The following is a 15,191-nucleotide window of genomic DNA, read 5'->3' on the forward strand; positions in this document are numbered from 1 at the left end:
CACTTTGCCCCCCCCCCCCAACTCAAAGCTTCCTTCCTTCCTGCAATTTCTGGATTTCTCCCAGTGATGGTGGGATGATTCACATTTCCCAGATGTGAAATGTCAATGTGGAAAGTGGGATCTTTCCCCTGCCTCTCTAGGGGTTTCTCAGAGTCTATGCTGCTGTCGAGTTTCTTAATTAACACGTTTCTCCTGATTCAAATGGTTTTCCTGATGGCCTCAGTGTTTTGGGGGCTGTTACACTACTTAATGAGTCATGTCTTAGAGTGTTCATTGTAAATGCATCTTAAACTTGGGTGGCTTTGAGAGCTTCTTGAAGACCACACAAAAGTTATTAATTTAGTCTGTAGACATAGTCAAATACCTTCTCCTCCTCCTGTCTGTTTTAGGGCTTGTCTTTTCAAGTTGTCATGTTTCAATATCAAGCTCTTTTGACAGAGGGGTGTTTAAAGCTTGTTCATGCAACTGCTGGTTGGTGCACAGTTGAGAAGGTGGTAGTACAGGGCTGTGCTGCTTGTCTGTGGTCACTGTCCTGGCTCCTCTCTGCTAGGTGTTCATTTGCTGATACTGCAGTGGACTGTGAATTCCATATTTGCATTACTCCTGTGCCTTCCCCAAAGTACCAGAGTATTTGGTTTGGTAATTTCTTGACTTTGTGTTTATTCCTCTCCTCCAGAATCCCCTGTAATCAGCCCTTCAAGCTCATCACCTTTATTTCCCCATAAAAGTCACTAAAATATCAGGGAAAGGAGGAGTTAAAATAGGAAGAGTCAAAACCAAAATGGTTCCATGTTCAAGACATGTGCCAGCTTCACCTTTCTGCCACTGAAATGCTGCATCCAGTCTCTCAGCAACTGAAATTTCCTGGGCCAGGGGCATCACATTCAGCCTTGCCTATACAGATGTGCCTTGGTGTCAGTGTTCAGTAAATATCCACAGTTGCTTTTAGAATGTGTTGCAGCACTGAACTTGGTGGGAATAGAGGCTTCCCTTTTCATCATATGGGCTAACTGCTGTGAGTTGGCCCTTAAAGAATTGATTTGATGTGCTGTTGCCGTTTGAATGTGCTGTTGTTGTTACACTTCTCATTAGCAGCAACATTTCTGGTAGTTCACATTCCTTTTTTTTTTGTTTGTTTGTTTTGAAACACTGCAGCCTTCCAGATACACTCCTGTCAGTTTGGATAACAAGCCACTGCCTATCTGTTCTCACCATGATCGTGTCCTGTGCTGCCACATGTTCCTGGAGAGTTCTCTCACTATTGATTGTATATCTTGGCAACTCTGCATTCATGCAAACATTCCCTAAAGTTACACTTTTTTACGTAAAAGCTTGAAAGCTACACTACCTCACCTGCTTAATCTAACAAGCCAAAACTACTTGTTTCAGCTAAAGACCAGAGGTATTTGGGAAGCTTCTTCATAAAGTGCCCTCTGTTTGTTGACTTCCTTTTTCTCTCTTTCTAAACTTCTGTAATAACATTCCTTTATTTACTTAATCTGCATGGTCCTTGGGGCAGCCATAGCGTGATACCACCAGCAGCAAGCCAGAGTGCATTTTTTGAAGGGATTGAAAAAGTTCTCTTGTGGACAGAGAGAATATTAGAGTGGAAATCAGTTGAGCAAGAAGAGCCAGCTGAGAGGAGCAGTACTTTCCCACTTGAAAGGACTGAGTCAATACAAAGACCAGGTAGTTTCTTCACTTGAGTGATATCAAAGCTGAAGCATTTTGTATGAAAGCTGTTTTCATTATTAAGTACAGAATTAATATTTTCTGTTTCTCATCTAAAGTGGTTAAGATTATTTCTCTGTGTGTCTGATATTTTGTATTAAAGGTGGCCCAGAGATTTAATTTGGGAAATGGAGCTGTCATGAAATACAATTTGATGACAGCAGAGAAATTAGTATTGGGTGAAGAATGTACTGAATGCGGCATCACAGCTGATCACAAAGGATCCTCAAACTCTCAGCAAGAATTGCAGTTTGTGTCATTATGTATTGAAGGACCTGTTTTCCACCTGAAACGTGTGAAAATCTCAGCAGTCGAAACAGGATGCAATTGGAGAACAATTAAATTGGTCAAATTTAATTTTCATTTTTGTAAGTTGGCATGTAGCTGTGATGCAGATTGGCAGGGCAAAAAGGCATTGAAGCAGAGACATCCCTGTGAATCGTGGACAGAGCCAGTTCCTGTAGAAGCAAATAGTTATTTCTGTACCCTTAGAAGCTCAGTGATGCACAGCACAGATCCAAAGCTTTGAATAGTTACCCTCTTGGTTAGCTTATAGGGATGAAGATGCAGAGTATGCAGGGCGATAGAGCAAAGCAGTGCAAGAGAGAATGGGAAATTTGAATGAACTGTGGCTCATCCTCTGCCTGATCCACCATCCTCTGCTCTTCCTGAAGCCAGCGTTTCATCTCTTGTTTGTGGTCAGAGTTCTTTCCATCAGTGTCCTTTTAATTTAGCCTGATGGAGTACCAAGTTGGAAAGATTAAATAGAATTATCCCACACAGCTGATCTATTTTTAATGAACTTAGTGGAGTGGAGAGTAATCTCTGAGGGGTTGCAACCCATATGATGTAATTCTGCCTTTTGCTTATGGTGCATGCTACATAGAATCAGGCCACACATGACTGATGGTAAAATGGCACTCATCAGAGTTTCCAAGCTCTGCTTGTGCGCCAGAAAGAATGGGATAACAAAGTATTTCAGATGAGAGCTCTTGCATGGGTGTCTTGGGCACATCAGCAGAGGTATTTTGCAGAGTTATTTAGTAGGCAATTTTTACTTTTAACCAAATTAGAAAGTAATTCTTGGGTGTTGTGAAAACTTGGTACATGAAGCTACTCCTTGAAAACAACAAAAAAAAGAAATTACTTTTATTGCTTCTAGAGAATATAGCCAGCATGTAATCGATGTCAGTGTATCAATGCCTTCTGAATGCAGTTGGCACCAATGCACTAAATAAAATCTGTGTGGGGAAAAATTGGAAAAAGCCCAGAGGATGTGAAGGGAGAGACAGACAGACCAATGTGTGAAACGAGTGTGTTTTAGGGTGGCTGGGAACGAGGAAAAGGAAATGAGGTGGCACTTGAGGACTGATTAAAAGTTGGTTGGGATTCTTATTTGCTTCAGGTGAATTTGAAACTTTGTAGTAGTTTAAAATTTATTAAATACAACCTGTCCTAATATGGAATGCCTGCTCAAGAAGAAAAATGATCTAACAATGCAGAATTTGAAGCGTGCAACAGAGATTGTTTAGGTAAATTCTTAGGCAGGCATTGTTACTGACATCTTTCCAGTGTTTTTCAGGGTACCAAGATACACAGGTGATACTTAATTGGAAATGGAAACTCAGTTCAGTGAGAGGTCTCTTAGCTGAGAAACACATAGTAATTTAATTTGGCCTTAGGATATTTTATCAGTTTTAACGTGAGATCAAAATTGTCCTTTTGTTATTAAGGTGTCGATGAACTCCTGACTGAACCAACAGTTCCCTGTCACAACTCTTCTTGGGGATACTCCAAGTTACACTTTCAGATAATTCAGAAGATGCAATTTAAATAATGTTATCATTATTGTTATAGTTTAATTCCCTAGATGGGGTGAATTTGCTTTGTAAATAGACGATGTCTTGAAAAAAATCACCGGGGTCTGTTCACTTTTACAGAAAAAACTTAATTTCACGGAGAGAAGAATTTTAAGGAATATCATCCTCTGTGTATCAATATATGAACATTGTTTTTAGAAATAATTTTTGTTGTCTGATAATTTTTAAGTTATTTTTTCTCCTTCTGTCATCCATGTAATAAGCTATTTAAAGTGAACCTGATCCCACTAAAAGGATTATTGATAATGAGATCTAGTTGAGAGACAATTACAAGGTTGGCTGAAATAACAGGATAAGAGGATAACTGTTGAGTCCTCCTTTTAAGTCTCTTGGTGTTTTGTTCTCAAGTTGACATGTGGTAAGACTCTGACCAAACCATATGACTCATATAATTGTCCAATCTAAACAGCAAATGCATTTCTTCACGATGGCTCCTTGACCAGTGATGTAAATAAGGAAGCTGAGAGTGAAAAGCCAGGACAACTTTTTTTTTAAAAAGAACTTTCTTGTAACCCCTCTGGGAGCATGGTACGAGGTTGAAAGCCTACACTTAGTTCTACAATCTATTCCTGAAATTTCTTAGCCAGGTTTTTGTTTTTATAAACTTTCTAATGCAGTGGTTCAAGATGCTGTGATAAATGGCCAGCAGTTGGTCTGCAGGATCACGTGAAAAAGAAGAGCCTGTGTAGTTTCCTTCTGAAGTGTTTCCATTTGAGAGTTTCTGATAGGAGTGTTTGGGTGTTTTATGGGCATTTGGCAGGCTGCACTGGTTCTGTGTTTGTAAATGCTCAGCTGCTGTAATTAGGACTGGGTTTAATAGGAAGAAGACATGGAGCATTTTTATCATGCTTTTATAACCAGTTCTTACATAAATTTCTAGGTTATTTTTCTTAGATAGCATCAGCCTCTTTCCTTTTTTCCCTTTTCAAGTTCTTTAAAATTTCATCTTTTATGGGCTCTGTTATCATTATTGTCTAACATTTAACAAGATGTCACTCTCTGACATCTTGTCTTACTGCTCTATATGGGCTGTTTTCCTCCCTTTTATAGCTCTCCGCCTTTACAGTGTAGATACTGAAGAGAAAAGACAAACGTGATACAATCTGAGGAAAGTGGTTTCCTGTTTTTCTACATGCTGTCTCATTACTCCTAATGTAACTCAAACTTCTCTTCAGTAAAATTTCTGCCCTTGCTACTTACAGGTTAGTTTTCCTGCCAGAGGCACCCTTGAGTCCTTTGCTGCAAAGCCCTTGTGCCCATGCTTTTTATGAGTTAAACTAATCCCATGTTTCTTGTGGTCAGGTATTTTTTCAAGTATTCTCTCCAGTTACATTTCCATCATAGGCATGTTTGAACACTTACTGTAATATTCTACTTGCTGACAGTTCTGTATGTCTATGGACCTGAGAGGATACAAGCTGAGGATTCATATGGGAACACCAGAGAAAATGAAAATGAAGATTAACTTTTAAAGAATTAATACAGAAATCTGGAAGGCAAAGGTAAAACATACTTAATGGGATAGGTAGATTTTTTTTTTTTCACCCATGTTTCACTTACCAAAACAGAAACATTTCTAGAGAGAAATGTTCTTTAACATAAAATTGAGAAACTATATTTCTGGGCTGCAATGCTAACTAGCAGGACTACACCCTTAAGTAGCATGGAAAGTTCCTGCTGATCGTTTCTGAAAGTGATGTAATCAAGCAGCTGCACCAGTATTCACTCAGCAAAGGGAACCTGAGGCTCTTTTCTCAAAGCTTTAAAGCTTTCCTAAAAGCTAAAATAAGCTATTAAGCCAGGATGTAGTTGAAACATGGATGTCTTGGTGAGGCTGAGTGGAAGACTGAGCATGAAGAATGTGCTGATCTGCCCAAGATGCGTTGGTTGATTGTTAACTTTCAGCATGTGATTTCACCAAGACAAACTGTTACTTGTGAGTAGATGCATGTTTTCATGATGTGCATGCTGTCAAATGTATTCTTCCTGGTCAGAGATTTATTTTGTACAGCATGCTATGAGTTTTTCCTCTTGACTTCCATCTGTTTCCTTGTCTTTCATTTTAGTATTTCATGTTTCCTTCCCAGCTTAGTAGTTTCCCTTTTGTAACTTTCTGAAGGTTATGTGCAGGGACACATATATGAGCCTACTTGTGCAGAGATACGTTCACTGGAATGCACCTATAGCTATATGATAATATGTTATGCTTTTTTAATAAAGTACATGAGTACATGTGATTTGTGCAATGACTTCTCAGAAATACCTAACCCTGTAAAGCAACATTCATCAGTAGTTGCTTTTGGAAGTCTGTTTCAGGAAATGGCAGATGTCCTGTTTTTTGCCTATAACAGTTGTCTTTCCAGTATTTAGAGATTTCCCTTCGATTCCTGCTGGGAATTATATTAATGCGCCATCGTATATACAATAATTATATATTAATATTATTAAAGGGAAAAGTAATTGTGGCTTTGACCTGATAGTAGGGCTCTCTTATTTTTACAGAGTTCGGGGTTTCAGCTGAAAACGTCCCAAGAAAAATAATAGCCACAGTGACAGTTTGCTATTGTGTGGTGCATATTGTCCATTAGAAGAGTATGCATGGCATTAAGTGTCCTAATAGCTTTATTTCAGAACATAAGCTTGTGTGAACAAAAGGAAATAGCCTGCCTTGCCTTTCCATGCCTGATTAGTTTTTGCAAACAAATATTGCATATTGAAGATGATGATGAATTGACACTAGCAGCAGCCTTAAATCATCAGATAAATAGAGGCAATATTCTGGATAGCTTGTTCTGTAGGTACAGAATTTGTTTTCTAAAAGAGTCATCCCTTTTCCCTTTAGAAAGCACTTGTGTAAGAGTCACATCTTGAAAATTAACTGTGAAGAGTATTTTTCTGTGTGAATTGTTAAAAACCCGACAATGCCACCTGCGCTCTGAATCCCTCAGGAACATGGGGAAAAGCTGTCTTTGTTTAAGTACAGTTCCTTATCTTAGTAAAACCCAGACAGGAACATCAAGAACACTATAAACCAAATAAGTTTTGCATAGCTTGAACAAGGCTTTTCCATAAACAGGAGGGCTAAAAAGATGATAACTATGAAAGAGCTCCAATTACAGGTACATATTCTGTAGGCTCATCACCGAGATTTCTAGGTGAGGGTGTATCAGTTTCCCATTGGCTTGTCTCCTGATTGCCTGGATTTCCTCTGCTGAGCGAATGCCTGGGCAGTGGGTGGCACCTCTCCCAGGACACTGCAGAATGGTTGCCAGTGTTTCCCTGGGCTGGGACTCCCCACTGAGGATGTTTGCTGGAACTGGTGTCCATCAGCATTCATTTCTTATCAGAGGTGAGACATAGAAGCTGGCAGCAACTTTCACGTGGCCTTTGGCACTTCCAGGTATGTGCAGGGAGATGTCTCCATAGTCATCAGCTCCTCAGGTTTATCCAGGCACAGGTGCAATCTTGATGCTTGAGCACTCGTGGTGTGCCTGGTAACATTCTCATTTTCTCTAGAGGGATCAGAAGAGCATTTGCTTGGTATATCCTTCACCAGGTCATCTCCAACTGGCCTAATAGACCTTGATTTTTGGATCCTTATCACCAAAGCAGAATCTGGGGTGCAGAATCAGTAAAAGAAGCAGAGTAGTGATTCCATAGACTGACTGAGTAATGGTCTGAGAAAAAATGTCCCATTCTCACATGTTCCATGGCAGCTTTGCAGTGGTGTACTTTCCCAGGGCAAGATTTTCCTGAAGATAGAAAAAATATTATGCCAGGCGTGGGAAAAGTGTCAGCTGAAGACATTTTGAATAAAAAACTTTTTCAGAATTTCCAAACAATTATGATCAGATGTTAACATTTCTTTAAGGATCCAGAGAAGTGCACAGATCCTCAAACAGATAGGAATGGCTCAGAAAAATGATTGTACTATCACATATTTAAGCTCAACAATAAATGAGAAGTGTTTGACAAAATGTTTAATCATAATTAATGGTATGTTATAAAAGTCAAAAGTAACAGATAAATGTAATGTAATTATAAATAAACAAACAAAAAACCCTTCCACAACCATTGCCTACCCACCACCTGTTTAAAATTAGGAAAATGTAGAAATACTAAAAAATGGGGAGATACTAGAAAAATAGCAAACATCAGAAAGTTTTGTGTATGTCATCAGATACATCTGTATGTTGACATCATAAGATAATGTCATCAACAGCCCTTCAACTGAAATTTTAAAATCTTGTCTTGTGTAATTGAAGTTATTGGACAGCAGGAATGATTGTTTCCTCCCCAAAAGTTTTCCTGATATTTTTTGTAAGCGATGTTAGAATGGAGATAGTGATGGTACCATTCCTCTGCCCCAGCAGCAGTTGGCTATCAGTTATTCAATTAGTGGAGTTCTCCTTCCAGGGAGAAAATATGTGTTTGATGGAACATGTGTGACCATAACCTTGCTAAGGGTGCACACACTGGCAGTCCCAGCTCGGATTTCGGCAACAGCCGTGTACTGAAGGAAATTATTGGGTTCTCTGTTATTTTCATCACAGTGAAAAATTAAATGGTGAGTCCTGTGCTTGATAGTTTAAAAAAAATTCAAAATATCAAGCAAAAATGCACATTTTCAGATGGGGTTAAGTAAAAGTCAAGCTTTCTCTGGAAAAGTATTCCTTCACATTTTTTTTACCCTCTGTAGTTAAACTGCATTATTTAAGGACTAACCTAGCCAGAAACTACGTAAAAGGGTCAAGAGGTTTCCATTATGATTTGCTTAACCTTTTTCTATAGACCCCTTCTGTCAGGCTGTTGGTTTTCTATAAGCCCTCTACAATGGTTTGAGAGACAAGGGAAGTTCATATTACATTTCTCACTACTGACCCAGCAGAAGGTAGCTACTTCTGCTGTGGCTCTAGCTGTACCATTTGGTTTAGCAATTCCTGGCAAATTTGACAAATTAGGTAGCCACTGTGACAAAGTGATTGTTGTGGGAGGCAAGCATGGCTCATCCTTTCCCAGAGACTCACTGCTCAGTGGGTGAGCAGATAATGTTGTGCTGCTCTACAGCCCTTATGTTGACAATCTTTTTCATGTTTCAGCTCTGAATATTTCTACTCTTGGGTAAAAGGGAGTCTTCTAAACTTTTGCCCCTGTTTTGTCTCCCCAGTCACTTGTGCCCCTCTCTGGCACCTCCCTTCTCTACCAGCTGTTTAACATCCCTGCACTTTCCAGATTACTTTTCCCGTTCCCACATCTATGCTCTTTTCAGTCTGTGTTCTCCAGCCACCTCTCTCATATGCATAAACTGAAGCAAACAAAGAACATTTGCTGTTCAGTGTAGTGATAGAAGTTAATAAGCTGGGCTGTCATACAGTTAATCTTCTCTATCTTGATACATTTTGGATGGAGGGCAAGTTTAATTAGATGTTTGTGTGGTGCCCAGCACTGTGACACTGCTTCCTGATTAGAAGCCCCAAGGTACTACTACAAGTAGGTTATTAATGTTGCTCTTATTTGGTATCACAGGGAAACCCCTCCTTAAAACTATAAAAGTGGTTAAAGATTTTCAAAATAAAACATTCAGATTTATTCATGAATGTTATTAAAAAATGGGGAAAGGGTGAAGCACTTACTACAATTTGTCTTAATGTGCTTCTTGTCTTGGTGCTATGGCAGCAATTAAAAGTCAGGTTGGGTTTTGGTTTTGTTTTGAGATTTTTATTTTATATTTGTTTGTTTACTTTGATTCTGGTAAAATTCCCTAAATGAAATTTCAGGTAAGCAGTTCTTTTTTTTTTTAACCATTTGTAACAGTGCTGGAGAGATATGGAATTTATGGAAGTTGAGAAGCTGAATGTGTACCCTGCTTATATAGATGTGGATAATCCACAAGATCACTTGCTCACTCAAGGAAGATTTCTGTGGACCCATCTGCCATTCTTCTCAGAAAAGCATAAACTTTGATTTTCTCTAGAGACTGAACAGATACATCTTTAAACAGAGAAGAAAGATGAGAATATAGAGTAGCAGCCTTAAGATGCTCAATGGAGTTGTTTTTATTTAGGAACATAGGGTTGGAAAGGACCTCTTGGGTTGCTTTTAAAAAAGTCAAAGTCATAATCATACAATTCTTGATAAACACTCTCTGCTGAAATCAAACCAAGCTGTTCTTTTTGAGTTAAATAGCTAACTCCCAGTGCAGAATGGGACAGCTGTTTATTGGAGAAAATATATTAGATTAGAAATAGCCTTTGCATCCCAAGAGCTGTACACAATTTCGGATTTAGCTGCCTGCCAGACTGCTGACTATAGTGCCTACCATAGTATGCAACTGTTAGGGTGGGAGCATGGGGAAGCAAAAGGAAGATGAAAAGGTGTCTCCTTTTTTCTGAACAGAAAAAAAAAAAGTGCCTCTTTTTTTCTTAACAGTCCAGTTGATAGAAGGTTTGCAGCTGTCTGCATCTTCTGTGCTTGTATCACATACTGTGTCCCATTTAAATGTGCTCTAGTGTATGAGGGGGTTAGCAAGCTTCTGGGGAGGACACTGGTCAGTGGTCAGATGTGGTCATCCTCGATCCTTCAAGACATGCAAAAGAAATGAACTCTTTAATAATCTGTAAAATATTTAATCTTATACACATCTTATGCTCCACTGTCACATAGAACATACATCTCTTTGCTAGCTAGCTTTTCCCTTTTTCTCTCCTCCTTCTTCTGTCTTTGCTACTCATTCTGTGCCCTCTTTGTTTTTTCTTTTATTCAAAGTTTTTTTCTTCTTTATTTTTATTTAATTAAACATGCAGCAGTCAGAGTAAAGGGAACAGAAAGCAAGAGAGTATTAAAGCAAGAGGTCAACATGAATAAATGTAGCAATTACCTTCAAATAATATTTGGTGCAATCTTAGGAACAAGAAAACTGAGAAAAAGAGATCTGTCCTAGAGCTATGTGAATAGGGTAAATATAGGAAGATATTAAAACTGCTCTAGAACTAGGTGCATAGGTTAAGTGTAGTAAATATATGCAATTCTGTTACCTTTCACTCTAAGCATGAATGAATTTTTTCCGGCTGTGCTTAAACTGCTTTATACTTGTTCTTCATAAAATTCGTCTGCACGAATGTTCTTAAACTGACTTTGAAAGCTGTGTGTGTTGTTGTTCGCAAGAAAAATACAAATTAAATTAATTGGTGACAATGAACCTGTTCTGGGAGTGTGTCTTGGCATTCTGGACACAGAGACTGTCACGAGTTTCTCAGGCCTCACCCAACCCATCTCCACTGTGAAGGTAGCAAATGTTACATGCAGTAGATGTATATGTATGTATGTCACTGATCCAGAAAGAAAATTCTAGGCAAGTCTCTTTCTCATTCTTCTGTCATGTGCATCTCTGTATTATCAAACAGGTAAATACAAGTGTTGGATTCTGTGCTTATTTATGCTGGTATAATATTTGGGCCAGCTCCTTTGGGATAAACTGCACAAAATCCTTCCATGCAGTTCTGACAGAAATTGCAAAGGCATCTTAACACACAGCCATTTTGATTTTGTGTAGCCAGAATAGTGTGAAGAAGCAGAAAGTAGTGGGCTGAGATCCCCAGTATGTTCTGGGATCTGTGTGCTCTTGCTGTGGGGCAGCTGTGATACAAACCTTCTCCCTGTTCCTCTGGCTGAAGCTGTATCCCTCTGCAAATGGAGCATTTTCAAAAACCATCCAAACTGTCTGACAGGTGAAGTGGTATTTCTTGAGATGATGGAGCTGCCCAGGTACATCAACGGTGTAAGTGGAGCAGCTGAACAAGGTAGGAAAAAAACCAACCCCTGGTAGCCAGGCAGGCCAGCTTGACTGTACCTACTGTTCCTTTGTCTTTTGTCATACAATGCTTTGCAGCTTCACACTGCTGTGATATCGTTTTTGAATCAATTTCTTTAAAGAAAATCCTTACAGTGGAAGCAGGGGTGGGCAGAGGGGGCAGGGATCGCTTTGCTGGCTGCAAGCTGTGTTTAAAAGGTCAGTGGCTCCTGTCGCTGTGCTGGCCAGTTGCTAGGCTGCTGTGGATTTTTGTGCTCCTTTCCCCGGCAAAGGAGACCTCGTGATGAGGTGCAAGGTTATAGCCATGCCTTTTTTATTAAACTTACCTGCTCCTTTCTGCTCGCTTAGCCGACCAAGTAAGGGAGAGGCTCTCAGGAGCACTTTGAGCACTTTTTGTTTTCTTTCCAGGGTTCTCAGCAGCAGCTGCTGAAGTAACTGATATGTTATTTATCCTGCCATATTAACCCTAATATACTATCTTGAGGAAACAGAGCCAATGTTTAGTGAGCTGTCAGGGCACATTGGGTAACTAAGGCTTTCTTAGGGATCAGCAGAATATGTTGCCATCTTCTCCCCACTTGCATCTTCTTTGAACTCACAACAAAGCACAGTTTTAATGCTTCAGTGAAAATATCTAGCAAAGGTTGCAAAGTACAGATCTCTTTCATGGGATTGTCTTTTAACCTTGCTTTTTTTTTTAGCTGTCTCACACAGCAGGAACTTTTCATGCATATCTGAGATGTGTTATAATAGCAGTCAGCACTTGCAGAGGGCATCAGGCCTTATAGTGCTGAAAGTGGAGCAGATATGCAAAAAGAGTCTTAAGAAAGGTTAAGAAAAAGATGCAACATGAGAGAAAACTGAAGTTTGGGAAGGGGGAGGACATGATTGCTCAGACAAAGTGTGCTTTCTGCTTGTTCAGCTTCACTTGCAGAGTCCACAATCTGGTCTATTCATGATAAAAATAATTAGAAAACAGTAAACAAATGAAGTTTTCTAACCTCAGAATGAAATTGTCAGGTTGACGTAATAAGTGCTTTTAGACATGTGCAGCAGGAAGAAAGGTAATTATTTAACTTGCCTATTAGTTTAGTGGCTGTGAAAGGCACAGTACTCCTTGAAGTGAGAGGGAAGTCAAGGAGTTGAGATTTGCACTGATCTGCTGTAGGGAGGCTGAGTGGCCAATTTCTGTGTTGGCCAGGCACTTCTTATAAAATCATTGTTTTCAGTTGCTTGTAACCTCATTAAATGTTTGCTGTTTGTGCGTATGTTGGCAGGCAGGGTTCTGGGAAAATAACAGCAAGTAACCATGTAAGCAAATAGCTAATCTATGTTTGCTTAGCCTGATATGTCATCAAATTCTTCCCAAGCACGTTAATGTACAGCTAAAATGCAAACTAGAGCCTCAATCCCCATCTGAAGCTTGCCTGGGAAGTTGGGCCAGAGATCTAGGCTGAGGCTGTGGCACCCAGCTACTGCTGTTTGTGCATTAAAATTAGTTAGGTCTCTTTATGTGGAGATTGTTGACTCCTCTGAAAATTTTTGTGTATATTTCTGCTTATTGAATGGTTACTGTTATCCCTTCTGGCATTCCTGGAAGTTCCTCCTCCACCCTTAATAATCAGAACTTGAAAAAAACCCTTAATTCCTCTAGAAGGGGCGATGAAGGATACTGCTCAGATCCAAAATAAGAAGCTTAGCCTTGCCAAGACCCTGCAAAAGTGCTGCAGAGGTATGTCTGAATTGCTCAGGATCCCTCTGTGGTTATCACATGCTTATACAAACTCCACCTAACTACATTACTTATGATTGATAGGAAGCCCTTGAGCTAAATAATTTGAACTTTATGAGTGCCCTGTTAATTCAGGTGGCTGTCGTGGATTCTTATGGGCTATTCAGTCATCCAGGTATTTGAACATAAAGTATTAAATTTGCAGTAGTGCAATAAATCCACCTTTGAGGCTGTTAGTATTAGATGCAAAATGTGGTAGTCATATGGTGCAAAGCACTGGTACTGGCTCTGCTTGTTCAAGTGAATTTGGCAGGATAAGTTAATGGCAGACTTCACTGCCAAATCGGGGTATAATCTGTTCATGCCGCTCTGGCTTCATGCTAGATTAGATAGCAGCGGGGTTTTTTTGTGGCTAGGTTAGACCCAGACACTCACAAAAGCGTTGAATTTTGTTTTCCATCTAAGTAGACAGGGGTGTGGTGGTGGTTTGCATCAAACTGTACTACTTCATGATCTGGTCATTCACTAATCCAACATGAAGAATCATGTAACCACTGCCTTAGCCATTAGATAACTTGTTGATCCAGTGTTTGCACATATTTCATAAGGCAGTTGTTGCTTGAAGCGGTATGGAAAGGGATGTATAATTGACTCTATCAGTTAAAAATAAAAAAACAGTCATTAGTTCATGTCAGCTTACTCGAAATGTAACATAAACCCTGCAAAATTGTCTGTTGCCTGGGTAGAATCAGCACATGAGAAATATGGTCTGCTTACAGATTAGCAGTGTGGGCTGGAAGGCAAATACACAAGGTGTGTCTTTTGTGTCATGTGCCTGGCATCTAAATTCTGACTGCAGACATTTTCAGCCTCCCTCAGATTTTGTGAATAGTGCTATATTTGCCTACAAACATGCTTTCTCATTTTAGTGCATTGGCCAATCTGTTGTCCCTTTTTCCCTCAATTTGTCTGTGTTTGTGTCAGAAGTTTGTTTCAGAGTATAATGGAGAGGAAAGCAGGGTGCAGGTACACACTGTCACTGCTGTATGTTTGCCCTGAAGCAAATTACGTAAGGTAAAAAAATGTGACGTTTTGCTTGAAATGTAAAGTTCAAGGCTTGTGAAGAGGGTGGTGATGTCCTGCTGGTCGTGTGGGCACCTGTAGAGTCTTCTCAGAAAGCTCCATCAGGTGCTTTGGCATTTTTTGCTGTATCTTAGAAGGTTGTGTCAGAAATGGCAAACTGTCCTGGTCTCCATTCCAGAGCTTTCATTGATCCTTTATGTACATGAGTCCTAGTAATTGAATACCTTGAAGACGAGGTTTGAAATCATAAACTCATTTGGGTTTAATTTGCTTTGTGTGATTTTTCTAATCAGCTGTAGGAATGAATTTGTGAAGACTGCATCCAGCTGGGACCCTTTAAACTCACTTAGGAGCCTTTATCCATGAGATACCACATTTTTTTTCTTACAAAAGCTCTTGTATTCTTGTTTGATCTTTTTGAGCTAGTGTGACCATTGATATGTAATCCAAACTGTAGCTATTTCACGCGTCCCATCTGAGATGTGGCCTGTTCTTCATACAAAGAGGGAATGGTTTCCATAATCAGGCAGAGCAGAGTACTATATGTCTCCCCAAAGAGCCATGGAAGTGAGAAGCAAAGCAGGTCATTAAAGTTTTTCTTTTTACCATACCTGAGCTCTCTTCTGGTTCATTAGTGTGGGTTATATTGTAGTAGTACTTCATGCTGAAGTGAAAATCACTATTGTGCTAGACTCCATATAAACACAGAGAACAACACAGACCTTGCAAAGGCTTTATAAGACAATTTAACTTAAAATGAAACAGATGTTTGTGACAATGGAGGGGAAAACAGCATTAGCACATGTTCTAGTGCTTGTAATGGGCATTTCTTTGGGCTCTGAATTATTAGAAAGCTGCATAGAAATATTTAATTATAAATAAATATTAGCAAAGCCTATTAAATTAAGAGAGAAAATAGGACAGTAATTTTTATTTCCAAATACCATACAACGTT

General features: G+C 39.4%; 1 protein-coding gene across 6 annotated transcripts in view; it reads left to right on the plus strand.

The window, feature by feature from the left end:
* Nucleotides 1-15,191, plus strand: part of SLC16A12 (solute carrier family 16 member 12) — a 32,815-nt gene that overhangs the window by 5,986 nt on the left and 11,638 nt on the right. The window contains exon 1 of one of the 6 annotated variants that reach the window (XM_051800723.1): nucleotides 4,367-5,113. The exons of the other annotated variants lie outside the window; for them this stretch is intronic. The gene's annotated coding sequence lies outside the window, so the exon portion shown is untranslated. Of the gene's footprint in view, nucleotides 1-4,366; nucleotides 5,114-15,191 lie in introns of those variants that run through there. 6 annotated transcript variants of the gene reach the window in all.

The sequence above is a fragment of the Manacus candei genome, unplaced genomic scaffold (assembly GCF_025592945.1).
Source record: "Manacus candei isolate 608988 ecotype Guabito, Panama unplaced genomic scaffold, ASM2559294v1 h1tg000050l, whole genome shotgun sequence".
NCBI lineage: Eukaryota > Metazoa > Chordata > Aves > Passeriformes > Pipridae > Manacus > Manacus candei.